The sequence below is a fragment of the Prunus avium genome, chromosome 2, assembly GCF_965620075.1.
Source record: "Prunus avium chromosome 2, drPruAviu1.hap1.1, whole genome shotgun sequence".
Taxonomy (NCBI): domain Eukaryota; kingdom Viridiplantae; phylum Streptophyta; class Magnoliopsida; order Rosales; family Rosaceae; genus Prunus; species Prunus avium.
Genome location: NC_142285.1, coordinates 555,615 through 564,199, shown reverse-complemented (window position 1 = coordinate 564,199; position 8,585 = coordinate 555,615).

The following is an 8,585-nucleotide window of genomic DNA, read 5'->3' as shown; positions in this document are numbered from 1 at the left end:
GAAACTGTCAGGAAAATTCCTGTGCATCTGTTTCAACTTTATAAATTCACCAAAAATTCAATTCTCAATATATTTTCATGAAATCAGCAACTATAGAAAACTTAGAAAACCATCCTTATTGCCTAAATTTGTCATGAGTTAATTCAAGTTACAAAATAATCCAAAACAGACATCATAGCAGCGCAGTTCACAAACTGAAAATAGTCAACTATAAAATTGTGAATGCTTAGCAATGTGCACCTCAAGAAATTTGACTATCCTTATGCATTCTAAACATCATCATAAAACAGTAAGTTCCATGTAGGTGCAAACGAAACAATTAAAACCATATCACAAAACCAAGATATATAAAATATCACTTTATTAAGTTTGAAAAACACCTTTGAGCAATCCAGAGATCGTATCTTGAGTATTTTATATATAGCAATGTGCCACTTTGATTCAAAACAAGTAAGTTAGTGATCCTTAATCAAAAGTGCAATTTTATCCATGCATCTCATTCATTAAGAAATAGCAATACAACAGCAGAACATCCTTATTTCTAATGCAAGATCTAAACTTCATATAGCATGACATTTTCCTCATATTAAAACAAAAGGTTTATCCAAATAATTTGCCATGCAAAACCCAAGTTTTTTCTTTAGGTTATCATTCAAAATTATCCTTTCTTGGGTGAAACGATCATATTTCTTAATATCAAGCATGAATACTATATAACATGACATATAATTAGACGTCGATAAACTGAGAATTGAAAACTATAATGGCAATAAAATAGTGATATTCCTTAAATGCAAGTGATATAACCACAATTAATACTTGTAAACATATATTCACAAGGCAAGTTTGCCTTTATCCAATACTGAAAGCATCAAATACAACACCAATCATGCCTCAAAAACACTTGCAGCAGTACGCCATACCATTTAAAACAAGCCAACTTTATTTTATTTCATTCTATATGACGAACACAACCTTACAGATCAATCCAACTTTACGTGATTCAATCCAATTAAATATGTATCAATCCTTTTACACGTATGAATTAATCCAGCTATATGTTATAAAACAGTCACTTGATTGCATATGAAAAATAGCCAAGTATCAAACATGTCCATACATAACCAAATAAGAAAACACAAATTTTCGATCAATCAAGTCACAAATACCAAAATTGCATACATTCTATGAATATGCATAAACCTTGATGTGAACTAATAGTGATCAGAAATTGTAGTGTAACTTGAGAGAATATTTTATATGAGAAATTAATGCAATCAATTTTCCATACTCATATCTCCTTTATGTGATCAACCAAAAATCTATTTCTTTGTCATACCATTTCAAGATCACCAATATCAAATTATCATCAACAACTTAAACATGTTACAATCCGTATAACAAGAACAAAATTTGTATGCCAATGGAGTTAAGGTTCATTGTGACATAACTGAAATCTTCCAAAATATATCATACAATCAATCTGTCCCCATATCCTCAATCAAACATAATTAATTCACACCTTTGGGTAGAGAATTAAACATGTTTTCAACACTAAGACATGCACATACACAAATTTCCGGAACAAAGAAACTCCCACGTCTTTGGACTGAAGAAATTCCTTGCTAATTCATGCAGTGCATCTCCCATATTGTTCCATTATAAGTGTACTCATGTTAAACCACTCACATCTTTGGACAGAGATTTTTTTAACACGCCTTCACCTACAATGCCAATTATGATCAATTCTTTAAATCCAGAAAACTATTAATGATTGAGTTGCTTTGGCTCACTCAACCATTGCTAGAATATCTGTAGACTATGATCATAAAACTTCCAAATATGATAAAGTTAAAACTTTATACTTTTATCACATTTAATAACCAATCTTATTAGAATCAAAGGTTCTTTAATCAACTAGGTTGCTTTCGCTCTTTAAATTGAAACAAGAACTCTTGAAACTTTGATCTCAACCCTTCAAGCATGAACGAGAAAAGCTGTATATCGAAACACGCTTAACAAAGTATGTTAGTGTAATAAAGGGTAATAAAACAATACATTGCTTCTGTAACTTTCAGTTTTAGGTTTTATCCTTCTGGTTTGGTACTTTATAATCTTTCGCATATGTACACTTTTATGCTGATATTAAAACCTAGAACTGAGTTAAATTAATCATGGAATAAATAAATGAATTTCTCCAAATAAGTCACAGAAAAACAGTTCATGACATGCGATTACTTAATCAACATGAAACATGCTTGGGTCAATTTAACATTAATAACTGAAGCTACGACTGAAAGTATGTATCAATTTATGAAAATTAAGCATGCTTGACATATAGAAAACTGATGTCATCTTTATAAAATATTTTAACATGCCACAATTCACAAACTCAGTATGCATGATATCGTAAACTGAAACCATATGAATATCATGCAAATATGCCGTCAAACAAGATGTTTTTACTTGAAATTGTATTTAATTTGTGTCCATGGAGGTATAAAAAAGGGAAAACAATTTATACAAAGGCAAACAATATAAGTGTCACGACATGAGTTCATATTAGAGGTCCTTTATAATACTAGTTGCCAATTCTTTAGGATTAAAACTAATTCGTGACAACTGGATGCAATTTGCATAATAAAAATAAAAAAAAAACATGAAACTAATGTTATAGCCGCAAACTTTAGCAATCAATTCATATTCAATAAAATATCATACCCCATGGAAGCTTGATCAAGATGCAGCAAAAGAGGAGGAAAACACAACAGCCCAAAATCGTACCGTGTACACGACCAGTTGCAGTAGAAAAGGTGGGCGATTTCTTTTTGGTTCTAAAACATGTAGCCTAGGCTCTGATACCACATGTAAACTATAATAACTACACATGATAGAACACACATCAAGAATATACAAGAGCACATCTCCTCAATCCGATCCCTTCATACACTTATTCTAGATGGGGTGAATTCTTTTGTGTGGGTTGGCTTGATCGGTTGAGCAGGGGCGCTTGTGTTTTATATGCATCTGACTAGGAGTCTCTCCCATCAAGAAAAACTCTCAAGCAGTCCTTATTGCATTAGGAAATAAAAACCCTAGTCCATATTAATTAGGAATCCCTTTGGCCCATGTATTTAACTTAAACACTTGTACAAAGGCTATGGGCCGAGTAGTAATTGAGTCCTTGATCAATATTGAGCCCAAGACAACCCTATGATGATTAGAAGACCACTTAAGTAGGTAATTAGAATAATCTAACGTCTTACAACAAGGTCCAAGGAACTCACAATGTAAGAGCATAAACAATTGATTACGAGACTTTGAATCATCAAGCTTAAGATTTTTTTTTTTTTTTTTAACGTGATCAATTAGACCACAAAGCCTTATACCCCCACTTATTTTGATTCACACTCCTTTCTTTCATTTGAACAACCATCAATTTATTTTTTTGGCCAATAACGAAACTTGGAATTGAAATTTGAACCACAATTTTTCTCTTTTCTTTCACCATTTGAGTGAAGTTCTCTTCTTCTTCTTCTTCTTCTTTTTTTTTTCAAAATGTAATACCCCTTCCCAAACTTAGTATGAAAAACACATCCAAATTGAAGCTCATGAGTTCCCTAGAAAGGTAAATTCTTGTTTTTCAGGCTAAAGCTAGGAATTGTAATTGGTTAAATGAAAGAAAAGGCTTACAAGTAGGCTCAAAGTGGTTACAATGGAAAATTATGCTTAAGCATGCATACAGTTAGCTAGAAAGGCACAAACGGATCAAAGAGGGCCTTAATATCATTTCTCAAATGTCATGTAATCAAATTGCACAAGAATGAATGTCTTTTAAGTGCTCAACCAAGTCAATGAATAATGAGATCAAACAACAACTCCGATGACAAGAAAATAAGAATATGTGTATAACACTCATGAATTGAAGCACAAGGTTCAAAGCTCACATTATATGGTTGTTCAAGTCTAATTCATGCTTGATACAATTCTTTGGATCATGCAAGTCCTTCAATTGGAGAATTATGAAACAAATGGCAAGTGCATAGAGGGTTTCAAACATATCATGCTAGAACAATGCCATTTAGTGAATAATAATTTATTTATTTTTTTGTAATTTCAATCAAGTCATGTAAACATTCATCACAAACTCATATGTCCGAAAAGGGACTTGAAAACAACAAGACTCAAAACTGAAAAGAAAACAAAATAAAAGAAAGCAAGAATTTAAGTGAAACGAAAAAGACTTGCTATCCCTTCCCAAACTTAGAAATAAACATAGTCCTCAATGTTGAAAATTTAGGCATCAATAATGTTAAAACAAGAAATGAAAGGGATTAAAGCAATTAAAAAAGAAAATAAAAAAAACTACAACACGGTTATAAAAACAAAAACAAAACAAAATAAAACAGTAAACCCTAACAACAGTCCTACACAAGCAGAAATCCAACCCATTAGAAAGCCCAAACCAATTGAAAACCCAACTCAAATGAAAGCCCAAACGCTTATATTTTTTAAAGCCGTAAGGGCCGCGCGAAACTCAGAAGCTCAATGGCTAGGGTTAAGCAAAAACTACGTCTACAAAAGGCAAAGAGAGGGGGGGGAACACAAACTCAGAAACACACAAAAGAGAAAAGAAAGAAGAAAAGAAAATTGAGAAATCAAATGGCCTCTTCTTTCCCATTTTCATTGGATCTCAACCTAGCTCAACCGAATCAGACATGGGGTCAAGGAGCGGCACCAGTGTGAATGCCATACTTTGCGTCCTCATAAGGGACTGTGATAGTAAACGACTCAGTACTCCTGGACAAAGATGTCGATGTTGGAGTTGCGAGAAATTTAGTGACTCCCAGAAATATACGTGTGCTGGGGACAAGGGATGACAACCGGGTCGTGAGTGATGCCCTGGCAATGAGCGTGCAGAGTACTGCATGTATTGCAAGTGTGGATTATCGCCTAATTACAAAATCCAATGAGGTGGAGGTGCTTAAGGCTCAGTTGGCGGCAGAGCAGATTGTGGTTGAGGAATGTCAGAGTATGATAAAAAGCTTGAAAAGGGAGAGTTCAAGGACGGTGGAGATGAATCGACATCAGCTTGAAGTTTTGCGGTAAGAGAATAAAAACCTATCAAAGATGGTAGATTTTTACTCTCAAGACATGTGAAAGTAGTTGGAGGCCCTAGACCAACCGGGTAAACGCAAACAACTAAATCGCGAGAGAAGTTGTGCTCAAGCTAAGAGTGCGATCTTTGGGAGCTCAAGTGATGAGCCCCAAGAGGCTATGCGTGAAAACCAAGAAGAGGACAACCAGAGGGCCAAACTAAAAGCTCCTATGGTCGAGACACCAAGCACCGTTAAGAAATGAAATTTGTTGTAATATTAGCGTGTGTTTGTTTGTTTGTTTTTTTGTTTTGTTTTGGTTTTTTTTTTGTCTGTTTGTTTTTAAAATTGAGAAATAAAAGAAGAAAAAATTTGCAAGAGAAAAAACAAAAAACAAAAGAAAAGACATCATAGCTTTGGCAGCCCATGCTGGTATCCCTACACTGTCTATGGATGATATTGGCTTTTTCGACACCATCAAAGTCAACAATCAGGTTACTTTACATCGCAGTGATGCTTACTGTACTTCTGGTGGTTTCTCCATCGAGCAACATTCCATTTTGGATTCGCTATTTGCATCCCATCAAATGAAGCATGCGCTTCTTCGCCGCATCTGGGATCGTCTTGACACCTATGGTGAGTTGTTGCTGACACTAGCTGGGCACATTAAGCCACTTGATCCTCCTCATCCTACTTGGGTTTGCAGCCTCTATTGTTCATATGTTCTGCTTCTGGATTTGTTCATCTTTAGTAGTTATCTCTGTGTTCCTTTGGATTCCCTAACTAAAAGGAGGAGAATATTTTGTGTTACATATGGGATTTAGGGGGAGTAACTTGACTGTTGAAAGAAGAAACATGATATTTAGGGGGAGATAACTTTCTGTTTTGTCTATGAGATCAGAACTTGTAGTAAATTGCTTAACCTCCTAACATATGAAGGATTGTTGTTTAATTGTGCCAAGTTCTGTTTCTTATTGTTTAAATTCTATTAAGCTTCACTAGTAGTCTGTTTGTTGGTGTGCAGAAGTTACAAGAACTGGATATTTGTTTGGCAAAGTAAATTCGGATGTGTAGGTTCTTCTTGTAAATGTGTCTACAGTGTAATCTAATGTTTTGTCTAGGAAATGCCAAAGGGGAGATTATTAGTACGAAAATTGTATTGGAATTTCCTACACTCTAGCATAGGTTGGGAATTAGTGTGTGAAGGATTGTTTACTGGGTGTCTTGGCGCAACACATTCAATCTCATACTTTCGAAGCATGACTTGACCAATATGAGAAACTTTATTTCAGGTAAATCATGACATAAGCATACACAATAGGATTCCTAGTTGAAGTTATTTTCAATGCCATTATGATTTAAGTTAAAATATTAGCATTTCCTATAGTGACATGCACCATGCTCATCTCCTAATTAATTTGTTTTATGAGATAATTGTTTCTTCATAAAAGTGGCTGTTTGATGTCATCACTTAGAGTCCATATTGAATCAAAACTAATATTCATAATTGAATAGTATTTTATCTTCTGTTTTGGCGTCTTGACTAAGAGACCATACTGGATCAGGTTTGAAAGTCATAGTGGAATAGAATTAGTGGTCTCTTAGGTTTCTCTATCTAGAGAAAGCCTGCCTTGAATAAAATTGGTGTCTTTTCTTTTCAAACGGCAAGCTTTCAACGTATTGGTTTTTGAGCATATTAAATTTGTAAGAGAAAGCTATTGTGCATATTTTTCAGATAAGTCGTTAAGTGTTCCTTGTTTGCTTTGTGATTTATCAAATCCTTTCATCATTCATATTGCATTCATATGCATGTCGGTGACTCATATGATTGCGGGCACCAAGACTGTTGTGGCATTTATCCTCCAGCGAGCTTGAAGCAATCGCGACCAGTATTGCGTTCAACATAAGGAGTGTCGATACAAATTCATCTCCTCATATAAATACCTAGCTATATTCTTTACTTCCCACACCAAAACCTCTATACAAATTCATCTCCTCATATCTCATGTGAATAGTAATTGCCCCTTGCCCTAGCCCATATGGGTGGAAATAAAATTGCAAGGGCTGCCACTATTCACATGAATAGTGACAGCCCTAGCCTTACCCTTGCCTTGCCCGTGCCCATAGGGGTGGAAGTGCTCTAATTAGAACCCAAGACAGCAATGATAAGCACATAATTATTACAAGTTTCATCCCTAAATTTAGATTTGTTAGTACTAAAGTTTATTTTATTTTGGGCTCTTTAGGCTAAAGTTTGATTTTTATAAGTTTAGGCATTATGCTAATAAAAGTATTGGAAATTAATTAATTACTTCCTCTTTGTAGGTTCTTGGTGGGATTGGCAGCAAGTTAATAAATAAGTGCAGCAATTACTAGTAGATATTGAAAACAAAGGCTGGAGTGACGCTAGACATTTAAATAAGAAATAGAGAAGAGATAATAATGGCTTGATGAAGAAAAAGCTAGACAATTGGTTGTTGGGTGTGGCCACAGATGTATTGTTTACAGTTCAGTGGAGCTTTAATAAAAGAATGAAGAGTTGCATCAGCCAAAGATAGAAAAGGAAGAGTGAAGTGCCACACCAACGCATAAAAGAAAGGAAAAGAAGCAGTGGATGTAGCAGCCAAGGAAAAAAGAATAGCAAAAGAAAATTGGGTATTGCCCAGCCAACCAAAAGCAAATATAAAGAATGAGAGAGTGAGGAATTAAAGGAAAGAAAAAAAAATGGAATCAAGGTGGCAATAAACAATTGTAATGAAGTGGAGGAAAGCTACAACAGGTTCTCTATAAATAGAGAAGTCTTCAAGCTTCAAAGGGGACACCACGGAGCTTCACATCTTTCTCTTGAGCTCTCTTCTCTTTCTCTCTACTTCTCTTTCTCTTAGTTTTATTTCATGGGGAACTAACTCCCTAGCTAAGGCTAGAGAGAAAGCTTTTAATATGAGTGTGTAATTTTTATTAGTTTGATCCAAACTTAAGCTTTAATGTGAATTTGCAGTTTTTGTTCAAATGGAATTTGTAGTTTTCTTTTTAATTAATTAGTGAATGTTTGATAATCTATTTCATGGGTTCAATCATGTTGTTCCCATTGTGTAGTAAAAACTTTTATGCTTTTAAAAGAAAAGAGAATTACTAAAGATTAATAGAATTTCGACGAAGATTTTTTTTTTATAGTTTGTTGCCAATGGTACAAGTTATGTTTAGAATACTTCTAAAGGAAATCAAAAAGAGCTTTAATTATTTTGAACAACTACAATGGAAAATATTTTGTGGATCAAATTAATAAGAGTTGCATGCTTATGTTAAAAGTGGAACCCCAATGCCTTAGCATTTTAATCAATTGAATTTTCTTTAAATCAAATGTTGCATAAATCTACTTCTCAATCATAATTGTTCTTTTTTAGATATGTTATTTTCTTTACACCACACTCTATGAATACGACACTCAGAATTCCAAGCTATACTGCTATACGACACCTCCCCTTGGGT